The sequence below is a fragment of the Sinocyclocheilus grahami genome, unplaced genomic scaffold, assembly GCF_001515645.1.
Source record: "Sinocyclocheilus grahami isolate Dianchi unplaced genomic scaffold, SAMN03320097.WGS_v1.1 scaffold118.1, whole genome shotgun sequence".
NCBI classification, from domain to species: domain Eukaryota; kingdom Metazoa; phylum Chordata; class Actinopteri; order Cypriniformes; family Cyprinidae; genus Sinocyclocheilus; species Sinocyclocheilus grahami.
The window spans coordinates 1,053,027-1,078,565 of record NW_015505297.1 but is presented as its reverse complement, the minus strand read 5'-3'; the positions used below and the strand labels follow the sequence as shown (position 1 = coordinate 1,078,565).

Sequence of the window (25,539 nt, the reverse complement as noted above, 5' to 3'; positions counted from 1 at the left end):
CTGTCGCGAGCTCTAATTCAAATTCAGATAAATCGACTGCACCAGACTCTACTTTTGGGGGGGAAATGTTTTCTTTATTTTTTTAAATCGAATTAAAAATAAAAAAGCACAAAGATCAGCTATGTAACCTTATTTTATAGGCTACACATATCGAGATTTCTCAGGCCTGAAGTCAATTATCCATTTTATTTACGCATCGGGGGGGAATTACAAGATAATTAAATGAATTTCACGGCTACTCAGCCAAAATGCGTGTATACAAAATACCATGATCAAAGTCAAATCTGTTCAGGTTCACGTGCCCATCATGTAGGTTACGCTGCACAAAAAGATGATTTGGCCTCTCTATGATATTGTTTAAAATCCCATTTAAAACGAGATCGGATCTTTTATGAAGCGAGTCTTTGAGGCTGCGCGTGTGTTAGACTTGGATTTTCTCTTGGTCTTTTCCCAACAGCGAGTCAAAACCAGACGGGCTCAGCACAAAAGCTGGCTTTGAAAGCAGAGAGCCTATTTTGAAGGCTTCATCTATTTCTATTTGATTTCAAGTCATTATTAAACATGCATCGTTTTTAATAGCTTGGACACAAAATAATGCAAATGCAAAAGAATAAATAGAATAGATTTTTTAAAAAATGTAATCGAAATCAAGAAAATCAGATAGCATATTCTTATTAAATAATATCTAGTTTTTAAAAAAAATCAATTGCTAATGTAATTTCACGAAAAATGCATGCATGCATGCGCCTTCATAATTTCACCTCTTTGTATAAAAATGTCACAAACGTTTTGCTTGATTAAGAAATACATATTTTATTCACAATGCATTTCCACCTTGGATTAATGTTTTTTCAATACAAGATTGGGAAGTGTTTTTGTCAAAACGAGGTACGTAACCCCCCAAAATAATGAGTAAAATGACAACATTCAAATACATCTGCAACAGACAGGGGCATCGCTTTTATACCAGCAACAAGACCAAAGTTGACCTTCATTCGTGCACGTTGTAACACAAAGGGGAACTACAGGTTTGGGGGGGGGGGTCACAACAAGTATTTTACAAGCTCAAAATGATTTAAATACACTAGCAATGATTTATAACTGGGATATACAATCATTGGGAACACTTTACAATATTTTATTATACACACACGTTTTGTTATATTTTAAAGTAACAGTTCTTTTGCACCAAGTGCATGCAAAAAATAAAATAAAGTTGTTGTTTTTTTTCGTCGCCAACTGACTAAGATGTATTAAGAACAGGCCTGGAGTACACACCTTGGTAGTAAGAGGCCTCTAAAGCCGAAGGGTCCATGCTGGCTCTCCCGGCCATGGGCAAACTGGAAGACATCCCTGAGCCATAGGAGGAATATTGCAACGCTTGTTCATACGCTTTCAATTCCAGTTTATGCTGTTGCTCTGAAGAGGACATTAAATTATTGATGGAAAACGGGTGGTTGAAGGAGTAATGGGGGTCTCCTTTGAGGTGCAGCTGGGGTTCGTGGGCCATTGAGTGCAGCGAGGACAGGGACGTGGACACGGGGTGCACCTGTGGGCCGGTGCTCTTCAGTTCAGAGCCGGCGGCATCATCCACTTACAGCGGATTATCTCCAGTGATCTCTCACACCATTAGAGCACAGATCGATTCCTCACAGGACGGAATGAAATGGCCCTTGAAGCAAAGAACATTAGACCATGTCAAAGCCCCCATGAGAGATAGAGAGAGGGAGAGAGGGAGGGAGGTAGAGAGAGAGAGAGACTCATGATCATGATTGGCTTCTCAGTAGATTTAATGCATGATTTATCAAATAAATAAAAACTGGCTAATATTTATTTATAGATCAATGGGTGTCAAATATGGGTTTCTTTAGACATGGAAAATAAAAAGTACTTTTTATAATGTAAAACCATTTTCATTCTAATTGAAACTTAAATTTTGTATGTACATTTAATTCATTTTCTTTTCTCTCTGTTTTAAGATTGTGTGTGAATGGAAGGGAATGTTTGCACTAAAGCTCGCATGATTCCTTTTTTTTTTTGAGGCAAATCTGAACATTTGAGTGGTTGAAGTCTGCAAAATACAGAATGCTATATGCGTAAATAAAAATGCATAAATGAAAAAATAACGATTATTAACACCAGGATAATGATCTACTTGAATATTTCCATGTGCAGATTTTCACTGGCAGGCAGCTACAACCGGTTGCTAGGAGACGCTACAAGCTGAAGTTATTTTTCAGACGGTAAATATTATATGAAGTGCATTTTCAAGGCGGGAATACATTAATGAAAAGGTAAGATACTTTTAAAGAATACTTTTAAATGTTTTGTTAAAGGGGTCCTATTATGCTCTTTTACAAAGTCTTGATTTTGTTTTGGGGGTGTACTAGAACAGGCTCTCATACTAGGTTGTTCGAAAAACACATTATTTTTCACATATTTTACATTATTACATTATCTCTCTCCCCAGTCTGGCATGAACGGCTCGAATAGTTCCTGTATCAAATGAAGGCCCACCTTCTGAAATACGAAATGTGTTGTGATTGGTTAGCTGGGCCAGTGCGTGCTGTGATTGGTTAGCTGGTCCAGTGTGTGCTGTGATTGGTTAGCTGGGCCAGTGTGTGTTGTGATTGGCAGCACTCGGCGCCTGGTCGGGAAATGTCACTCCCCTTACCATAGATGCCTGTGAGCTTCAGTGTAAATATTGCGTGAAAATCAAGTCAATTTGAGCGCGATCTAAACCAGGATTATTGGAGCAACTCTAAGTTCGTCTGCCTTGGGAAAGCTAGCGTGACTCCTACATAGTGATAACACTCGTTGCCTTCTCTAGTGCAGCTCAACCAGGTCTCATCCCATTCGTCGATATTTGTGATATCACAAATCCCGGAAAATATGCGTTGTAGTCCAAACGAGTCGTTCGTTGTAGTTTTTGAAAAGTGATTTCTGTTAAATAAAATATCTCCGTTTGAAGTGGACTTTGAGCTTTGTAACTGCAGATCTTTTTTATGCTCAAACAGCAACATTACAGACTAACTAAAGTTGAAAAAGTGAAAAAGCATAATAGGACCCCTTTAAGATGTGTTGTGTCACAGCATGATAAAAAGCAACTTGTTGAGAGAGCAAGCTAGCTGGCTAACTAACAGTATAGCGTTTAACAGTTATAGCTTTGAGCGGTAAAATACAGTTACAATTTTTACAAGTCTTTATAAGTAGCACAAATGTGTAAAGATAATGTATAATGATTATTATTTAATATGCGTCAGAATTGAAAATGAGGATAAAGCATACATCATTACAAAATTCAATTGATGGAACTGAATTAAGACATGTTAGCTGATTATTTTTATTAAGACATGTACGTTAAAAATTATTTTAAAAATATTTTGCAGATCTAGCTCTTTTACCAGTCTTGAGACAAATGCTGAAGCAAAAAATTTTCAATAATGAGGCAAAAAGTGTGTTTTCCCCAATGTTAAGCATATTTGGTTAAAAAATATATTTAATATGATTTACTGTTTTTGTTTCCTAGATATCCATCAACTTTTTCATTTCCAGGATTTCCAATATGTGAAGCACCTTTATGAAACCAATCAGAACAGAAGAAGACTTCTTTCTTACCTTGCCAGGTGAGCCCTGTCATCACAGATTTCCCTCGCATCCTGACAAAACCCAGCTGTTTTGAGTCTCAAATAGACTTTCACTTTCCTCTCCTCTGCAAACTGCCCCCTAAATCCATGTCTCAACAAAGACCTACAGAAAGAGCTGGGGTCAGAGCACAAGCCCAAACATTTCCTCCGTAGACAAATCAGTGAACACAATGCCTCTTCCAAAACTTAAAGCCAGACATGGGATTGTCAGAAAGCCCATCATAGCCTCTCTCGCAGGGACCACCAAAGCAGTATCCTTGTCCCAAAGGCCGCAACCTCCTGCTAAGCACAGATCAGAGAGGCCTTTATCAGCAGGTGGATCTTACAAACCTCGCACACTTGCTCAGCAGGTTTCAGGTGAGGAGAAGAAAACCTCCAGCACTCATCAGTCCACTTTCTTTGGAGGACAGAACCGGCCGGATTCGGGCAGTTGTAATGACAATGAGGTGTCAGGCTCTGTGAATACAGCACAGAATGGGCATAGATGAGCACAGAGAGGAAAGAGTCAAAACATCAAACTCTCTCCAAACACAGCAGCTCCCAGAGTCACAGCAGCAGTGCTGGCTCCAGCAACATCCAAAGCGTCAAATCCAGCTCTGATCTGCTGGAGGCAGCCAGACTTATTGCTGGACTCCTGCCAGATGAGGTTGACCAGCAGAGAGCGCCAAACGAGACCTTGGCAAACACAGCAGTGATGGAAAGTGGGCACACAAGGGATGATAGTGGTGCAACTTTCTCTGACCAAAAGATTTTACATTCTATGGAAAGCAAAGCTGGACACAGTTGCAGCTCTGATGATAAGGTTAACATTTTATGTTATTTTATTTGATTTTATATGAAAAGAGAAGTTGGACACATCTGTGGCTCTGATGATGAGGTTAGCTGATTATTTAATTTTATTTGTTTAATTAGTTTAATAGTATTTGATTATTTTATTTCAGTTTTATTTTATTTGAAAGTTGGACAGAGGTGGTTAGCTGTTTGTTCTATATTATTTTATTTAATTTTTAATTTAAATTTTTTTTTTTTAAATATTATTAATTATTTTAATAGTTGATTATTTTAGTTCATTTATATATGTTTATTTTATATAGAAAGAGGATGACACAGCTACAGCTCTGATGATGAGATTAGCTGTTTATTTTTTTATTTAATTTTTATTTAATTTTATTAGGTTAGTAGTTTATTATAAAAAAATTTAAATGTTGTTTTATATGGAAAGAGAAGTTACATCGTTTTTCGGATGATGTAAGCTTTATTTATTTATTATTTTTAAATGGCATCTCCAAACAAATTCACTTTCATGAGCTATTATTATTATTATTATTATTATTATATTAGTGGATAGTTCATTTTGAACATTAAATTTAGTATTTTATCATGTAAATCATAACACATATTTTGTGTGTGTGAAATGTTTTACTTGATACAGTAGATGTGTTATCTTCCTTTAAAATAGATGCTGCTTGCTTTGATATTTTGTATCTAATGCAGTGACATTTAAATGTGGCTTAAGTGTCCAAATACTTCTTAGAGCCACTGCATGCGCAACATGTCAATGTAAACATGTCAATGTAAATATACTGTGCAATATTACCGAAACTGCTTACGGACAGCGTCAGCATGCGAGCTGTCAGAAACCCCAGAGGCAACATACAGTAGGAGCAACACATTTATTTGCTTTTCAAACCCCAGTGAACTTATGGCGATGGTATATTGTATTGAGTCTCATTGCATTGGGGAAATCTTTAGCATTTCCTATTAGTTCATTTTGATGGGTAAAGTCATAGGCTTGGAATGAAAACTACTTAGAGGAATGCTCATGTGTATTTTCCTTCAGGGACCAACTCAAAGAGACACCTCAGTACCACAAGAGAAATGTTCCCCAAGACCAATGTGCTGTCCACCTGTGTCTTCTGGTGTCTACAAGAGTCAGTTTTACAGGCTGAGTCAGTTTTACAGAAGGATTCTGTCGGTGGAGGAGTCTAGGATCTTTTATTCCAGCTAAACAATAACAGTTATTTGATTGTACAACTACTGCAAGTTGAAAGTTGTGCAACCAAATAACTTTTAAATGTTAGGGGCTTTAGTAACTATGAGCAATAGCATAGTAGTGGTTAATGTGTTAGATTGGATACATGTTCCCAAAATCTATGTAACAAATTATTTACTGTATTTTAAAAAATATTTTTAAGGTGACCAATGAAGATATAATAATGGGCCGTGGATGTAGCTTGGCTCCTGTTCAGAGACCAGAAAGGACATCACATCAGACCAAAAAAAACATTCAAAATAGTATGCATTTAATTGCAGTAAATAGCAAATTATCAAAGCAGATGTCACCTGGACTCAAGTGGAGCAGGATTTTTTCTCAGAATGATTTTGTTGTCTTTTTTGATCAGTGACATTTAATCAACTGGTGTTTAGGTCATTTTTAGTGGATGTATGAAGTCAGTTTACACAGGTATTCCACATGTGTAGTGTCTAAATACTTTTTTGTTCTATAGTGCATTTTAAACCTAACAAACTTTTTGTAAAAGTGATGCTATCCCTTGTGAAGAAGAAGTAGCTACACTTTAGCATACTTTTAAAAAGAATACTTATTACAGAAATAATATACTTTAAAAGAATATACTTTGTGCTAACTGTATGCCAGGTATTATTACAATATATTTATAATTACACATTTGTAGTGACGTTTTTATTTAGTACATTTCAAATATGTTAAGTTTAATATCGAGTACAATACAGTAATATCGTACAATCGAGTACTTAACATGAGCTTCAGTATGTTAGTCAACACATCAAAATAAGTCTACATCTTTTAAGCATGACAAAAGTTTATTAAGCACACTTCTTTTTCAGAAAGGGATCTTTTTGTTAAACTAGATGTGGGATTGATATATTGCATCTAATGCAATGACATTCAGGCATTTTTAAATGAGTCGTCAATGTTCAAATACTTTTGAGGCAGCTGTATACTTGATTTTATGCATTATGACACTAAGGTTCACTAATCTATGTGTTGATATATTGGCATGTTCCACTTGCTATCAGCATGTCAATCTCTCAACGCATCGCTAGCGGAAGGGCACAGAGGGTGGCCTTGGGTGCAAATGATCATCTAGTTTCACGCTACCCGAGAAGAGCGTCCAAAGCTGTCATCAGCTCTATTTAGGGAGCAGTAACACAGCGAGTAATTACCCGTCACTTACTCCACTCATCTGTGCTGCGGGTCTGTCTGGAGCCAGCGCACCCACGCATCCCTCCTCCCGACCTCTCCAGCACTCACCTGAGAGCTGATAACACAAGATTTACTACCTGCTTGGCTGGACCTGCGCCACTCCCTCACTCTTGAAAAAGAGCCTTTTAATTACTAGCTTTTTCCAGTCATGAGGGTCACTGAAAGTTTCCCGTTGGACGCGGTTGAGAGAGTTTATATGAGCGATGCCTGCCTATGGGGCCGATGGATAGCGGGGCAGGTTGAAGGTTCCTCCTTACGGTTCAGGAATGTTTCTTTTCAGTGCAGGCAGGGCCAGTGACTTTAGTGTGACCTTCCAGGTCTTTCGATGAGGCTTAACCGTGCCAGAGCGAGGTGATAAATCTAGCCTGTCACAGGCCAGAGTGAACGAAATGTACGCAATAAATTGGCGCTGTCAGTGGAGCCGTGGGGACGTGGGTGGCGGAGGGCCTCTCCTGCCTGTCTGCAGTTTGAGGAACACAAAGGGCCCACACACAAAGTCAGTTCTGAGGTCGTTTCTCCCGCTGTCTACAGTTCAAACAGTGGTGTGAAGTTATGGCAGAGACGATCTGTGCAAACAGACTGACTCGTCATCTTTTTATGGCAGAACATATAGGGCCTATATCACATTGAGTTGGCACCCAAAACGGTTTATGTTTAAGGTCTAAGAAATGTTCCTGGGAGACCCTGATACCAGATTGAATGATGAAATTATTTCGGTTATATGTATTTATTTATATTGGGTCATGGAACAGAATTTCAGGCCTTTAAATACACATAGAAACCTGGGAAACATTGATTACACTGAGGCTAGTGAGCAAGCAAGCATCATTTAGTACATACAATGGTGTTCAAAACTTTAAGACCACTATTTTTATTTTGCATTTGACATTTTGATACGGAAGACCTAAGATGCCATATAATGTTTTTCTGTCTTGTTTTCTTCTGATCATAGTTGCATTTTCTCATGATCTCATCATTTGCCATTTCTGTCATCAACCATAAACCATGATGCCATGATATACTGCTTATATAATAAGAAATGTTTTTTGAGCACCAAATCAAATACTTGAGCAAAGATTTCTGAAGGATCATGTGACAGTGAAGACTGGAGTAATGGCATTAAACATTAAGAATCTTTTCAAATGTACTTTTATAATTAATTTAATACATCTATATACACACTAGGAGTCAAAAGTTTGCAATAATTCAGATTTTTAATGTTGTTGATACAAGGATCTTATGCTCACCAAGGCTGCATTTAATTGATGAAAAATATAGTAAAAACAGTAATATTAATAAGCCATTGCTACTGTCACGTTACGCTGTTGAGGAAGCATGAGTAAACGAGAACTGTCTTTAATAAAGAGACCAGGGAGGCGACGAAGGAGGGAGGAGACAGGAGGGGTCCGGAGCAGGAGGAGCACAGCCGGACCCAGGCCACAGCCATGATAGTGACCCACGGTGGAGCCGACGGAGGAGCCATGGAGGAGGAATGGCCGCCGACTCCAGGGGGCCGACCAACGGCGGCGGAGCAGGTGGTGGAGGAGCCTGAGGCGGAGACGGAGAGCCAACGAGCCAGGGGGATGCCGAGGATCTGGGAGGCCAGGTTGGAGCCAAGGGCTCTGGTGACCAAGGCGGAGGCTGAGATCCGCGGCGGAGCCGGAGCGACTGAGGACCAAGGTGGAGCTGGCGGGAGGAAGAAGCCTAATAGAGCCGGTGGGACGGAGCAACGAGGTGAAGCCGGAGGAGCGGAGTCCTGAGGCAATGGTGGGTCGACGCCCGACCAAGGTGGAGCCGGACAGACGAGGCAGCCCGGTGGAGCTGGTGGATCGACGGGTAATGGTGGAGACGAGGGAGCTAGGAACCGAGGTGGAGTCCGTGGCAAAGAAGAAGGTGACGAAATCCTCTCGAGGATCATCTTCGGACGAGTGCGTCGTCCGGGTAACTGGTGGTGCTTGCTAGCAGCTGGAATAGTCTCGTATGGTCCTCGAGAGATCTCTCCCCCTGCTCCAGAAGGAGGAGGAAATACCGAGCGGGTGAAGGGATCCATAACAGGAAACAAAAACAATGAGAGAAAAACGAGAAAACAAACGGAGGGGAAAACATGGAGGTAACTGTGTTGGTCAGGTGAAGCACAGGAGGCACGAGTAAACGAGAACTGTCTTTAATAAAGGAAACTCAGGAGATAATCCACAATAGGAGCTTGAACCAACACATGTAGAGAATGAGTAGACCTGACAAACAAACTGAACAGACTAGGGCTGTGTCCGAAAATGCCCCCTATACCCTTAAATAGGGCACTATTTGAGGGAACAGCCATTTTTAGTGGTGTCCGAAACCATAGTGGAAGTTCTCGAGTGCACTCATTCAATCCCACAATGCACTGCAAAAACGAGTGTACAACTGGTGCACGCTCAATGGCTAGAGAATGCCCATAATGCACCGTGAGAGTCACGCGCCGAATGAATTCCCGCATTTAGCCAGATGGCGGCGCCCGCAGCTGAATAATCAATACGTTCATTTTTTACAAAGCGCTCATCCATGGCGTACAGCATAATGTACAACACGGGTATAAATTCATTGTAAATTGATTATTAAATTGTTTGATTAGGGTTTATACATAATTTCCGTAAATCCTTTAATCTTACTACTGGAGCTGCTAGTTTGCTAGTTTCAAATGATTAATAAACAGCAAGCACAAACTATGCAAAAGCGGCATTCCTTCCGGTGCACTCAGTGTCCGAATTCACTACTCGTTTTCATTCACTCCTTCTAGTGAACTGAATCAGTGACCTAATGATAAATTAATTGTAAATTGATTATTAAATTGTTTGATTAGGGTTTATACATAATTTCCGTAAATCCTTTAATCTTACTACTGGAGCTGCTAGTTTCAAACGATTAATAAACAGCAAGCACAAACTATGCAAAAGCGGCATTCCTTCCGGTGCACTCAGTGTCCGAATTCACTACTCGTTTTCATTCACTCCTTCTAGTGAACTGAATTAGTGACCTAATGTAGGGAATAGTGAATGAGGGTATAGGGGGCGATTTCGGACACAGCCTAGGACTTTTAAACACAGGGCAATCAGGGGAACACAGGTGACATCAATGGAACATAATCAAACTAAACGAGGACAGGAACATGACCAAATAAGGAAACACAGGAAGGACTACAGGGGCAAAACAGGTCCAAAAGTCTGACAGCTACAGTCTTTAGTGTCATAGAATCTTTCAGAAAGCATTCTAATATACTGATTTGCTGAAACGTCTTATTATGAATGTTAAAAAAACAACTGCTTAATTATTTGTGGAAACCAACATTTTCAGGATTCTTTGACAAATGGTAAGTTCAAAGAGCATTTATTGAAATATTTTGTAACATTACAAATATCTTTACTGTCACATCAATTAAATGTGTCTTTGCTGAATAAAAGTATTAATTTTTTTAAATAATAATAATAAAAAGGAATTAACTGACCACAAATGGTAGTAAAGCATGACCTCTTAGGTTTTTTGTTTTGTTTTAAACACATAACAGTTTTTCCCCTCTAATTGTTTATTCAGTCCGCAGTGCAGAAGGGTATAGAACCATCCACCATTTGTGTACCACTCCTGCTTTTCAAGTCTTGCCTGTTGAGTTACAGCTTGCTTCTAGAATCTGCCACACTCAAAACCTGATCACTGCAACAGCACAGTTTAACCAGCAGAGGACAGCATTTGGACATAAATCTCATTCTCATCTGCTCGGTTCTTGTTGTTTCTTTTAGAATGATTTTCATTAAAACTCATTAATTATGACTTCAGGTCACCATTTAGGTTCTAACTCTTCCTCTTCGAACTCTGTACCTGTTCGAGTCACTCTAAAGATGTATTTCCAGGTCAAATATGACATTTCGAGATCCAATAATGTATCATTAATGTTTTATTACTCATTGTAGGCTGGTGTGTGAAGGTGTTTCTGTTGATTCTACTGGGGTTTCAGCACAGACAGACTGGGTTTCCCACATGCCTAAACAGACGTCAGATGCTCTGGAGGACTGGCAGAGAATAGCAGAGTATTACGTGGAGAGACCAAGGATTATGATGTGTGGACGTGCTGTAAGAAAGATGTATTATTTTATGACTCACCATCAGTGGCTTTCATCAAAGTGACTAATGCATGACATTAACAACTAGATGTGTTGAAATAAAACCAAGGCTCTGGTTTTAAGGAAGTATACGCAAAACGATTGAATTAAAACTGATTTTTTTAAGTCTGTAACATTTCTTGTATAGATTATATGTAAAACTATAATACATTTTTAAACACTTGTTTATGTTCATTCATACTACTATCATAGTAGTGATAATACTAGAACAATTTTGTTCCGGCATGACCGGCAGCCATATCACCCTGTAGCCCAAGACGGTTTATCCACTGAAGCTAAGCAGGGCTGAGCCTGGTCAGTACCTGGATGGGTAGCAGCGAAACTCAATCTGTGCAGCTCTGGCCAGAGAATCTCCATCCAGTGCCAAACAAACAAAGCCTCAGGAGGTTTACAAAGAGCACAACTCATCAGAGCAGCCCTGCCAGGTCCCAAACCACAGGAGGAACAAATGCAAAGAGAGGGCAAGGGTGTCCCGTTTCAAACGCAGGGCCAAGAAAAGCACAAAACACACAACTCTGTCAAGATGGCCTACGTTTGGAAAAAACTGAGAGAGCCATCACGGACACTAACAAGGTTTTAGATTTCCAAAACAACACTAAAACATGAAATTGAATGTAAACCAATGATATAAAAAATGTACTGCATCATAAATTGCTGTAAAAGTCTATCTTGTATTAGAGTGTAATACAAGATGTACTAAAAGGAATATTTATGTCCCTCTAGTATTCTAAAAGGAACCGTTTTGAACATCATCCTTCTTGAACTTTTTAAGTCTGTTGTGATCTTTCCTTTTATTCTGTAAAAGGAGTGTCTCTGTGTCAGTTACCATGGGAGTCCAAAACCTCCAAAGGACCATTTTCAACCCTCCTCTGCCACAGTCTGCCCATGATCCTAGATTTTGAGACCTTTGCAACAGATCGTGGTGGGATACCTGACATGACACCACCCCGAGAGTGGGTCAGAGACATATGGGACGCCTGGTTTGACGAGGTGCAGGCTCTCTCCCTGATGGTCTGGAGGAGAACCAGCTTCCACAGGACGAGATCCAAGATCTGAACAGAGTGGTTTTGGATGAAGGTCTCAATACAGCTGATTTAGAGCACAAAGTGGCCAAGCTGACCCAAACTTTGACTGAATGTAGAAACCACAGTGCCTTCGACTGGTGTGGTCGTGGAGCACTTTACATCAAACTTGGCTATCTCGACCAGGCCCTTGAAGATCTCAATGCTGTAAGCCTTATTTTCTTAGGGTTAGTTCACTTCAGTGCTATCAGAGCACGTGTGATCTACTGACGAGCCTTCAGTGGGCGTGACAGATAAAGTTTACAGGAAAAAAAAAAGCATAGCTAGAATTCCGAGCAGAATTCACACACATGGATCTGCATTTTCTATAATGTCTAAATTCTAAATCAAAATAGATATCTGATATGACTTAGCATCAAACAAACAATATAATTCATATTCTCAAGGATTAAAGATTAAACGGAAAAAAAATAAAAATGATTGCACAACCATCAATTAGGTGGCAATATGCACTAAGCATGTAAACGACCATTGAACAAAAGAAGAAGAAAGAAACTGCATGGCACGCTTTTTCTTAGCGCCCATTTCCATAGTGACTCGTCGATTCGTCGCTCTGTTGAGAATGTTTTGGCCTTCCAAAAGAGGACGATATCCTCTTCGTCATGCCGAGAGCTGATCTGTGCTGGTCGCTGAGGAAATACATCAACTTTGCGCTGTGGACCACCAGATCGGCCTTCACCGTGGACGAAGTGGAGTCCAGCCCGGGGTCGTCACATGTGGTTGCCGCAAGCCCGCCGGCCGCTCCTTAGTCGAATCCACCGGCCGCGCCGTTCTCAAGCACGCCAGCCGTTCCTCACTCTAACCCGCCGGCCACCGCTCACTCAAGCCCACCGTGTGTGCCGCTGTGTGTTTCATTGTGAAAGCGAAAATACTTTGTTTGGCCTTCCAAAAGAGGACACAACTAGAAATCAGTGGTTAAGTTGTATTTACAACACTGTTCCAGAACAGTTCAAACCAAATATTCAGATGTGTGCAGCACATTTTATGGAGGATTGTTTCCTGATCCTACAGAGTAGCCTACAATGTGTCTGTGGCACATAGGCTGTTTCTATAAAGTGGGGCAGTTCCAACTTTGCAAGGACAGTCAGGCGCTTCTGACTCACAGACTGTAAGTACGTTTTTTATATTTAAAGAATTTGCCACTGACGATTCAAATGTGAGTTTTGAGCAGTGTAGAGTAGCGCTTGTTGTTTGTCGTTTCTCCGATCACAAATGCAGACATGGTTTTATGTTTACGCAGCGTGATGCAACGCGTAAAAAGACAGTATAAGTCATTATAATCAGTAATTATGTCCCCACTGGATGCAACAATTTTTTTGTTTTTGGAGCCACATACCTCTAGTAAGCAAGGTTTGGGGTTAATCAAGCGAAAGTTCAGGGTTTAGCTGACGGTAAGTTAACCGTGCTGCAACCGTGCAGATTCTAGCCTACGTCTGGGAATATATGACCCAAACAAGAATTTTCACCGGATGTTGTCATCTGAACAAGTAAGTAACAAGTCTGCCACGTTTGTTCTGACCAACTGAGGAAAAAAGCATTGCAATAAATCGTGCTACCAATGGTGATTTAATCTAAAGACCGGTTAGCTCATATGCAAATTATTATTATTGTTATACTTTATTCTCAAATTATGAATGTTAACAACATCAGCATTGCGTGACTATGAGTATAGTGTGTATTAGCATGTAGATTTCAATTTCTGTACAGTCTTATCTCTAATTGTCATACTATTCGAATTTCATAAAAAAAATTATTTTAACCCAAAAAGCAAATTATGCTCCCTTTGAACTGGTTGTCTTTAAAATACAAATCTTGTGTAATCCCAGGCTATCTGTAATCAGAAGCACATTTAAAACTGCAATATAATTACATTTAATTCACATGTGTTTCATAAACACATAATCCTTTCTGGATTACAATCCGCCATCAAAATTATAAATTTAATTATTCTAGCGGCTGTGAGAAAAGGCTATAAACGATCGGCCACCTGCAGGATCCTCACATGCGATAGCCTACTAGCCGGGACAAATTCTTTGTTTACAGACGTGGCGTAGGCTTGAATTTCCCGCGAAAACCTACCCGTACCACATTATAAACCAACCGTTGTGAATCTTACGAAAAAGTAAGGCGATAGTTTTGAACACTGGCTGGTTATGTACTTGCTCAAATATTGATTTTGGATCATTTTTAACCAAAAAAAGTTACGGACTGCAGCTTTAAGGTCAGAGAAAATGTAAAATGCTCATGTAAAAGTAAATTATTATATTTGTGGTGCCCAAAGCTTTTTCTGAACAAAGTGTACAGTAGAAGCTCATGACTGATGCCAATTGTGTTCCAGACACCTTCATGTCTAGACCAGAAATCTACAAACAAAGAGGGAAACCACACTGGCATTCAGCTACACCCAAGCCATCAAAGTCAAGCAAGATGATGCAGAGATCTACTTTTAGAGGGCAAAGATGTATGAAAAGATGGGCTAGATACTGCTGGCCATGGAGGACTATGCAAAAGTGAGCCCTATGAAACAATCTAAATAGATTTGCATTTCCAGAAGCAAATGTGCTTGCATGGCGATGTGTGATAGACTAATCACAATTAGCTACGTCAAAATTACTGACTATTTAAATCAGGTAGATTTTGAACATTAATTGTCAATTCCTCTTCCACATTTTTGCTCTTGGCTGCTTGTTACTGTTTTATTGATTGATTTCTACTTCTTATGCTTTTTATATTCTGACCTGTGAAGCAGTTTCAGCTGCATTTAATATATGAAAGGTGCTGTTCAGTTAAAATATATTATAACTAACAGAAATACAGATAAGAGTTAAATGTGGAAAAATTGTTCCTTGCTGTGTGTAGCCCCTGCATATCCTTTCTGCAGTCTGATATTGCCAGTTTATACAGCATATTTCAGCATGAATTTTTTGTGAACCTGTCAGAGTGTGATACAGGCATTGCAAAGAGGCTGTTGGTGAGTCAAAATCATCCTGGGCGAGAGAACCGCAAAGTGCAGTTTCTCATTTCACATGTGAAGGGGACGTTTCTTAAAAGCACAGCAGCAAAAACGAGTCACTGAAGGGTCCGTTTAACTCTAAGGGTCAGAGAGAAGGTGGGAAATGGATTTGTATAAAAAAAACTAAATTTATCTATTTTTGGCACAAAAAAAGCATGTTTGAATGGAATCTGTACATTTTTGGCATTGCAAGCACTGCAAGAAGGCTTTCTGAATTAGTGTTTGCTAGGTGTTATTTTGCACTCTTTAACCACTTTATTTAGCTTGTATTAATTTTAGTGGACAGAATTTGTTAATTTTCAAAGCTTATCTGAGCAGAGCAGTTGGCAGGCACATCATGCACTCTAAATATAAATCCAAGATCTGTTTGAGTTCACAAATGAGTGCTGATAATGCTGATTATACAAGACTGTTACTTAATCATTGCCTCAGTGATTACAATTTACATGGAACATGGAAGATTTTAAACATAAATCCTTTTTGACACCTAGACCTTCACCATCGACTTTAAAAGGACCGATGCAACGATGATCCATGGAATACAGCACTTCAACAGCTCCAAATGGATGTAGGCCCTGGAAGACTTCTCCTTACTGCTGAAGCAAGAACCTGGGAATGCTACAGCCAGGTCAGGAATATTACGAGGTTTATATATCTCATTTAGCATGCTCAGTGTTTGATTTCCACTAAATATAATTACATTACATCTACGCTGATGTGTAAATCCAATTATAGTTTTTCTGCTCACGGCAGAACATACAGAGGAAGGATCTATTCCAAGCTGGGTCGGTTTGAGAAGTCTATCGAGGACTTTTCTCTGGCTGTGCACTTGGATCCCAGTAGTTGGTTGGAGTTTTACCACAGAGGGTGTCTGTTGAGGGAGATAATGCCTCATATGGCCTTAAGGGATCTCAGCACATCTGCTAACACGCACATGTTTGATATAACACATGAAAACGTGCAATTTTCACAGTTTCTCTATATAAAGATACAGTACTTTGCTAACATTTTGAGGGGCTTGAGGAAGACTGATGCCCATGGGAATTTGTAAGTAATATGTTGAGGTCTGACACTTTCTGTTGAAAAGCAGGATGATTAGACAGATGGTTACACATGAGTGTTTTTCATAAGATTACTTCAGGAAGCCCAAAGGAAAGAAAAAATCAGAAACAAGATCTCTTTAATATCTCATATCTCTTTAACGTTTCTTCTAGACCTCAATGGGACTGCATCTGCTTCTCAGTTTTTTTCCTCCTGAGAGAGACCTCAGTAGCTTGTATTTCAGAATTACGAGAGAAAACATTTGAGTTAATATCTCACAATTACATATAGATGTAGAACTCAGAATTGCAAGAAGAAAAATTGTGAGATATAAATTCAGAATTGGGAGATAAAAAGTTACAATTACCTCTTTTATTATAATTTTTTTTATCCTGTGGTAGAAACAAGCTTCAGTCAATACAATTGTAGCACAGTTCGTAAGGAGGAAGGAAGGAAGTGAACCAGGTGGGCAAAAGTAGGGCTTCCAGCGTGTTCGCACACTGCCAATGGCATAAATTCAGTTCCTCAGGTATTCTCTCTCTGGCTGAGTGATGGCCACGAGTCCCCATCTCTCTCTCTCCTCCACGCTCTCCAGTCTGCCTTTTAACCAGTCTCTCCAATTACTCGCCAATTACTGCAATCAGACACAGGTGTTCATCATTTTGCACTTGACCTACGCTCGTCTCCCGCCCCTCTCTCCAGCTGCAGACTTGGCTGAACCACGCCCCCCTCGCCACAACAATCAATGTATGTCAGCAGTTTGTTTTTCTTAAGGACTTCTAGGAAACTAAGAAGCATCTGAGACAAAGCTGATAATGTCCAAATATTAGCAGTCAGCTATTAATGTGCTCAGTTGTGATGTCATATACATGCAGATATGCACATAATTATGTACCATAAATGGGGCCACTCTCATAACATCTCATGGCAGGCAGCTGCATCTGTTGAATCCGGTCATATGAGGTTGTTTATTATATCACTACTCCGCCAGCAGAACAAATAAGAGCCATGAAGTTTTATCTAATATGATTTTAGCAGCTGTAATCTGCTCCTTTGATCTCTGAAGATTGGAGGAATATTTTGTCAGCGTTGTCTACAGCAAACTGAACAGCTTCATCAGTAAAGTGTTTCACACTGCCCACCTAAGCACAGCGGTGCTGTGTAACGGGAGTGTAGGCATGAGTAGAGCTTCGCCACTAAGCCTATTTTTGCGACATGTACCATGCAGAAAATACTCAGCAGAAAATGCACTTTAAGGCAATTTTATCAACACAATCTTTTGCAGTATATGAAGCAAGATAAATACTGCCACAAAGCAGTCACCCGTTGATGCAAGTTCCACATGTTAGCAGCACTTTGAATTTAATTTCATGTAAATAAATTACACCGCCCTGCATCATATTTGCTGAATGAAATCAAATACTTGTTTCTTACAAATTCTTTGGGCTGCTGATTCCAAAAATGGCGCCTGTTTTGCTTTAGCACGTCACACTTTCTCACAAAATATGCATTTCATAACATTTTGGCTTTCTGTAACCATTTGTAAGGTGAAGACGTCTTGTTTTATCCCTTAATCACCAGAAGATTGCCACAAATATCATTCCTATCTTCCTTTTGAGCCAGGTTACAACTATTTGTTCTATTCTCTCTGTTGTTCACATGTATGAATGATTATGAACCCTTTTTTTTGCAGATTGTAAGTTAAATAATAGATTTTAAATACTTCTTTGTGTGATTAAAAAAAACTTTTGACTGCTTTTTTTATTTTTATAAGTGCATCAAAGCTGATAAATATATATAACTTGAACAAACATTCTTAATTTGTGAAAAAAAACTGTATGTGATGAAAAATGTTTGTCGATTTTTTTTAACAGCACCATCAAAATAGGTAACATTAGGCATTTTTTGCAAATCAGCAGAATTTGTTTTTACCATTTGTAAATGTAAATGAGATTTAATATTGATAATTCCTGTATTAATTCTCAATGGCCAACTCCTGATAACTATTTAATGATGTATTGCAGTAATTAATTAAATACGTAAAGCAATAAGGCAGAAATCAATTTTATCTTTTGTGTAGAGCCATACAGTGCTCATGTCAGCACTCTGAGCTACTGTATTACAATAACTACACACTGCAACTTGTTGCCAGACACAGATAACGAAAGTGGTACATTGGAGATCCTCAGAGAGCATATGCATGTGCTGAGAAGTAAAATCACATGCTTTCAAAGCTAGATCCTCTCATTAGCCATGATTTATCTGTATATCTGTGTGTGTGTTATAGTTCTCATCGATGGCAGTGCAGAAAACCTGAGCGCATTTCTACATCGCGGTCTGGTCTACATGACGCTTCGGCACTGGCAGCAGGCTATGGCTGACTTTGAAGCTGTGATCAAACTTGACAGGTGATGTTCCAGCCTCCTCCACTCTGTGACAAAAAGACCTTCATTTTCTTTTGTTGCACCAGTGCAGAAGGCCATAGTTGAGGATACATTTATTGAAGCATGAAACTCTTTGAAAGTTACTTTTCAAAAATCTGTTCTTGGTAAAAAGTGACACCGAGTCTCTGAGCAGCTTATTTAAAATCAATGAAATCGTATCCGAGTCATCATTTCTTCTCTCAGTGTGCACCTCTCTAAAGTCACAGCAGATTTGTGGCTGTTGCCCACGTCAGTTTGGGACTGATCTGTATGCTGAATATGGACCGACATTATGAGGCCATCAAAAAGTTCAGTAAAGAACTGAAGGAGGATCCCACCTATGTAAAAGCCTACGTATGCTGTTATATGGATGATTTGGAGTGCCACATAAAAAGATGAAGGAATGTGTTATCAATGTATTTAAAATAAAACTTACCATTGTGTATAGATCTTGATCAGGGTATCACCATATTTCATTTTTGGCAAGAATGAAAACGAGGCTTTGAGGAACAGAAGTACAGTGCATTCAACAGACTGTACTGTTGTTTAACAACAAAATGATTGATCAGCTGACAAAAGTTTTAAAAGTTTAAAAGTTGATAAAAACTACATAAAACAGTTCTGAAAGTTGTGAATTGTGAAAATGACATTGTAAAGACTTTAAGTCTATCCCTCACAGCCTCATTTTCATCTGTGTTAAATTCAATAAGGCATCTAAGCCGACTAAGATCTATAGTTGTGGTTAGCAATTTAAACAAACCCCAAACCCTGTTTGTGCTACAGTAATAAATAATACTTTAAATCATGCAGCTTGTTGAGGAGGTGTGTTATTACTTCTCTAAACACCCACACTTACAATTTCACTTGCAGGGGAAATACTGAAATATTTAAATTACTTAAAGTAAATTGAAGTAAATATAAAGAATTAAAAAAAAAATATATAAATCCAGCTAAATTTATTATTAGATGTATTTAATATTAATTGTTATAAATATGTTTTGCTACATTTATGAATATATTTTTAAATATATGTCTGTGATCATTTAAAAAAAAAAGCATTTGGTGATTTTGTTTGACTATGCATTTCTTTTGGTCCTATTTCCTTTGGTAATTTTTAATTTTCAAATTAATACTATGGATAATGGCATGTCTTGTCCGTGTTCATTTGAGATTTTTGGTTAGCTTAAATTATTATTTTAATGTAGACTTTTATCAAACTAACTTAACTGTGATCTTTTCACAGGTGAATAATCTGAGTAGAGCGGTGAAGGATTTGACTCGAGCCATACATATAAAGCCAGATGCTAATGATCTGCACATCATGAAGTTATTTGAGCATACACATTTGCATGTTCTTGATTCTTTTATTATTTTCTAGTTCTTGAGTTGCTGTGTGATTCTTAGGAGATAAAAACCTAAAATGCTTCCTCTATGGACCAGATTCAGAGTACCACCATATTTATTCTGACACAAGGGTCTTACTGTTCAATTGAGAATATCTTCTTGAAATTCCAGTTGAAAAAAAATTAAGGAAACCATGGGCTGTGGAAATTAGACATGATCTAAAACCTTAAACCAGTTCAACCTGCTGAAAGGAATTTACTCCTGTCCCTCATTTGTCTTTATTTAAAAATCTAACCTTGACTTAAGTCCATGACAACAGGCTATATAAAAAAATAACTTTTTAATTGGTGAATCTCTGCTATAGAGAAAAGTTCTTTCAATTTTTGTGTCCTGTTTTTAGAGGGAAGTTCTTGTATGAAATGAAACAGTTTGACCTGGCTACCCTCTGTATACGGTACGCAGCAGAAATGAAAACAGGTTTAATTTTTTATTCTCCAGCAAATTGCAAGCATACTTTCAGTTCCTGAAATATCTCAGCCCTTATCTCTGCCCATCTTTTAATGAGCATCATTCAATTTTGTTAGGCCACCTGGCCCAACTGAAGGTGAAGTAAACCTTGCAGGAAAATGTGGTTTATGTTGCCATAACAACAACTAGACCCAGCTGTAAACCTCTCCTCCTTTCTGTCACAGTTCTGGGTTTATCACCGGTCCAGCAAGCTGTCGTCCAATCGTTCCTGGAGAGCGATGCCAATGCCATCGCCTGTCTCGAGAAAGCGGTCGATATGTGTCCTTCTCCTCCACACCTCATTCTTCTCGGGAGGACGCTGATGAGGGAGAACAGGTTCACAGTGAGTCTGAGACTCATGCAGGGTGTATCTTAGTCAAGCTCTGTCTGGCAGAACTAAGCCGGCAAAACACCAAACAGACTTCTCCAAAGACACCAACACAAACAAGTCATTATTAGTATTACTTTTTTCAGCAGTTTTAGAAATACACCAAAGTGATAAAGGCTGTGCATTACAGTTTTTACAGTTACTACTGTTCAAACATTTGATTTTTTATATTTTTTTGTATTAAAAATACCGTAAAACTGTAATATTGTGAAATATTATTACAATTTAAAATAGCTGTTTTCTATTTTAATATGTTTTCAAATGTAATTTATTCCTGTGTTCAAAGCTGAATTTTCAGCAGTCATTACTCCAGTCTCACGTGTCACATGATCCTTCAGAAATCATTCTAATATGCTGATTTGCTGCTCAAGAAACATTTCTTTTTATTATCAATGTTGAAATCTATTGTGCTGCTTAAAATTTTTGTGTGAATTTTGTTTTTTTCATAAAATACTTATTTTATACATTTTTTATAAAACATAAATTATACCAAAATATATACACTGTTGTCACTTTTGATCAGTTTAACGCATCTTTGTTGAATAAAAGTATTAATTTATTATAAAAAAAAATTTACTGACCCCAAACTTTTGAACAGTAGTGTACACAGCAGATTATTTTTCGATAGTATGATCTTTATTTATTTATTTTTAAATAAAAACAATTATTTAATGAAAAAAATAACTAAATAATTTGTCTGTTTTAATGTAGTTTGTTACATTAAAAGCTTTTTTATTTTATCTCGACTTGGCACATTAATACAGAATTTAAATGAAATGTGCTTTCAGGTGTGTGTGCAATGGCTATTTTTATATTTTGTCTTGCTGAACCATTGTTCAACCATCTTGCTGTCTCATTTAGAATTTAATGAGAAACCGTATTAGTTCAAACATTTGAGTATGGCGCTAGCAACGCCAAGGTCATGGGTTTGATTCCCAGGAAATGCATGGATATAACTTATAAAATGTATACCTTGAATGCAATGGATAAGTCTGCTTTCTGTCAGCATTCTGTACATTTCATTACCTCTTATAAAGCATCGTTTTGTCTGTTCGTAGGCAGTATTGTGACCTATTAATGCTGCAAGTTTTCCATGGTTTATATTGTGTCATACACAGGAAGCGGTGGAGAGTTTCAGAAATGCCCTGTCACTTCTTGGTACCAATAAATCTAAACTCATTACTTCAAAAGAGGCTGCGGCGGTCTTATTCTTTTATTGGCGTATGCGACATGAAACAAATGCTTTTGTTACAAGTAATTAATTGAATAATAAAGTCAACATTAAACCAATTAAAAATGTACCCTCTTCGCTTTTTTAAAACATGTTTCTGAATATCATTATTTGTGGTTCAATAAACGATAAAAAGGATGTAGCATTTTATTACGTTCATAAGATGTGATAGTTAAAATCCAAACAGATGGAAGCGCAACCATATCTGTCCCTATTCTCTCATCACCTTTTTTTAATACAGCAGAGTGAAGATTCTCTCCTCCTCCAGGCTTTGGATGCTTTTAACAGCGCTGTGAACATGAACCTAGACCATGCTGAGGCTCACCATCAGAGAGGACTGTGCCGCGTGCATCTACAAGACTCCACAGGCGTGCAGGACTTTAACAGAGCACTCCAAATCAACCCCAACCTCTATCAGGTACACCTTGATTCTAGATTAGTGCATGGTCTGTCTGAACATTAGGTTCAGATTTAAAACATGTTTTTCATTTTCTTTCGAGGTGCATCTAAGCTGAGCTGCCCTTTATGGGGCTCAAGGACGATATGCAAAGGCTGTACTCGACTGTAATGAAGCTATCAGGATCCAGCCCAAGAGTGTCAGAGCATACTTGTATAAAGGAGCTCTTAAATTCTATTTGAAAGTCAGTAAAAAAAAAGCACAGTTTTGAGCATAATTACCTGTCACTTGAGGCTGATGCTCTCTATGATATTCGAGAGAAATGCTGAGCACTTTTCTTGTTTTAGGCATCCAAGAGTGCAGTGGAGGATCTGACAATGGCGATCCAATTGGATAGTGCCTGTTCATTTGCTTACTACAACCGCGGCGTATGTTTTCATGAGCTGCGGGATTATGAGCTGGTGACGTTTCTTTTCATTTCCCCGCTTTGCATCCGCTTTTTCAAATCAGCAATGCATGCAGGATCATATATACAGAAACGTATATACAAGGACGTATGCAGGATGATTTTTCATAACAATTGCACTTCTGCGTTTGCATTTTAATGCATGGTTGTTCTCTTCCTCTGCATTATTTCTCTTTAATCTTCAAGGCTCTCAGAGACTACAGCATTATGCTGCTCTTGGGCTGTAAGACGGAGCTTGAGCTGAAAGTGTTGATAAACAGTGGCCTTCTCTATGTGGAGCTGAATGACAATGACAGTGCCCTTCAGGTAGGCCACAGTTATAAAGAAAGAAAATAAGAAGCATTGATTGCATCAGACCTGTAATCCGTTTGTCTCAAGGATTTTGAAAGCATATTCATCATGATGTTTGAGTCATACTGAGGTTTTTCATAGTTCTCTATTCTTGTTTTCAAAGCCAACATGAAATCTGCAACATAGTTTTATGTCCATAAGTTGACGTACAGTATTTTGGAGATTAAAAAAACGGGGTAACGTAAGTTTATCCCTTGGGAATTGATTGGAATGTCAGAGTAGCCATTAAATATAACAATAAAGTTTTGGAATAATGTGAACCGATTTAAATGTAAACAGAGTCATTTTTTGTTAAGTTGACTTTAGTAGCATTATTATAAAAGCAGTAGTAGTGAAAATAATGTTAGTGAAAATTATTGCGTTTTGTTGTAGGACTTTAAGGCTGCAGCATAGAAACAACCAGAAGATGTAATACTTTTTCATGCACTGGGAGATATTCACCACAGATGTGCATTTATTTTGAGTTAATATTGTGTATTGACTGACCATTTCATAGTGCTAAATTGCCATGCTTAAGCTGAGAACCATTTTCACTCAGCAGTAGGGTCATAAAAACTGCTCTACAGCATGTTAAACTGCTTTAGTGATTAAAATAAAAGATCAAGGCTTTAGCCCTCTGAGACACCATCATGGCAGGTCATGTGATTTTATTCACTGAGAATTTCTTGAACTAGGAATTCATTGAATTTAGTTGAGTTTTCATTCTGCTTTTTATTGTGAAATACAGAATGCACCACTGTAAAGAGGTGATTCATATAGTATCAATCTATATAATAGAAAATCAATTTTTTTCTTGAGCCTTTAAAATAAAAGAGTTTGTCATGTTAAAATACAAAATTATTTAAAAATAAAATAAAAATGAAATTATGCCTGTTTATGTAAAGTTGTGAAAAGACACAACTGCAAAAAAAAAAAAAGAAAAAAAAAAGTTTATTAAGAGGGTAAAAATGTAAAACGACATTATGCCTGAATTATGAAATTATAAATAAATTGTGAGTAATGATGTCTTTTGCCACAAGAAGCTTAGAATATACACACTACCATTCAAAGTTTTTCTTTTACTATGTTTAAGTCGTGAAACATATTTTCAGGATACTTTGGTGAATATAAAGTTCAAAAGAATTTATTTGAAATAGAAATCTTTTGTAACATTATAAATGTCTTTTCTGTCACTTTTGATTAATCCATCATTTCTGAATAAGAGTGTTCAAAAGAAAAAACTTACTGACCCCAAACTTTTGGACGATAGTTCATGGAAAGCATGAGTTTGAGTGGAAGAACACTCTAAAGACTACATTATTAATGGTGTCCTGAAACCTTGTATGACATTTATGAATAGTTATAAGCTCACTGTGAACTGTGCTGCTTATCGTGCAAATCTACATTTAAATGGTGCATTCAAAGCGTATCTGTTATTTTTATTGATCAACACTCAAAAGGTGCTGTGCTTCCAGAATGTGCTCAGACTGACTTATATCAGATTAACAGCCTATGACAGACAGGACTTCTCATCTCTTTACATGGACTATATCATATGAAATATCTTAGTAGCTCACTGATGAGACACATTGCTGTCTGAACTATAATTTACAAAAGAACAGAATGCTTTCAGATCCATAGAAGTCGACATTTGCACATTTTCATTTCTTAAAAAGGAGCACTTTCAAATAAATGGCTCTTCACAATAATTGAAGGGTGTTTTTTTCTTTTTTAAACTGTGACTTCTGGGTGAATTCAATGCTCACACTGGGAATTTTGCACAGCTTGTAATTCAGTGTTCAAAAGCAAGAGAGAGAGGACGTTTTTACACAGTGTTCAAGGCAAAGTTCATAATTAAGCAGACAACTAATATTCATGTGCAAACAGAATTAGGACATCACTGAGTGTAATAGTCTACTTACTTTGTCTGTTTTCAAGCCTCGGCTAGTTACAGGAAGCTGTGGATGCATACAGCCCAGCTTTAAGACTTGATCCCTTCTTGCATAAATCCCATGTGGGTAGAGGCAATGTTCTCATGGATTATGGGCACAATCAAGCCAGGAAACAAGCCCAGAGGGACTTCCTCTCAGCCCTGCATCTCAATCCACTCTGTTCAAGTGCCCACATTAGCCTGGCATACAGCTCACAGGTAGCATAAAAATAATTGTCTTGCTTCTTATTTCTCTCAGGTTGATCTTTCATAGCATAACTTATAACGTTTAACTTTTCATAGCTTAGAGAAGTTCCCAAAATTTCTGAAGGATCATGTGTAACT

At 38.1% G+C, this 25,539-nt stretch overlaps 1 pseudogene; it reads left to right on the top strand.

Annotated features, from left to right (window-relative positions):
- The first annotated feature begins 3,443 nt into the window (after positions 1-3,443).
- LOC107589663 (uncharacterized) lies at positions 3,444-25,422 on the top strand (annotated as a pseudogene).
- Positions 25,423-25,539: the final 117 nt, after the last annotated feature.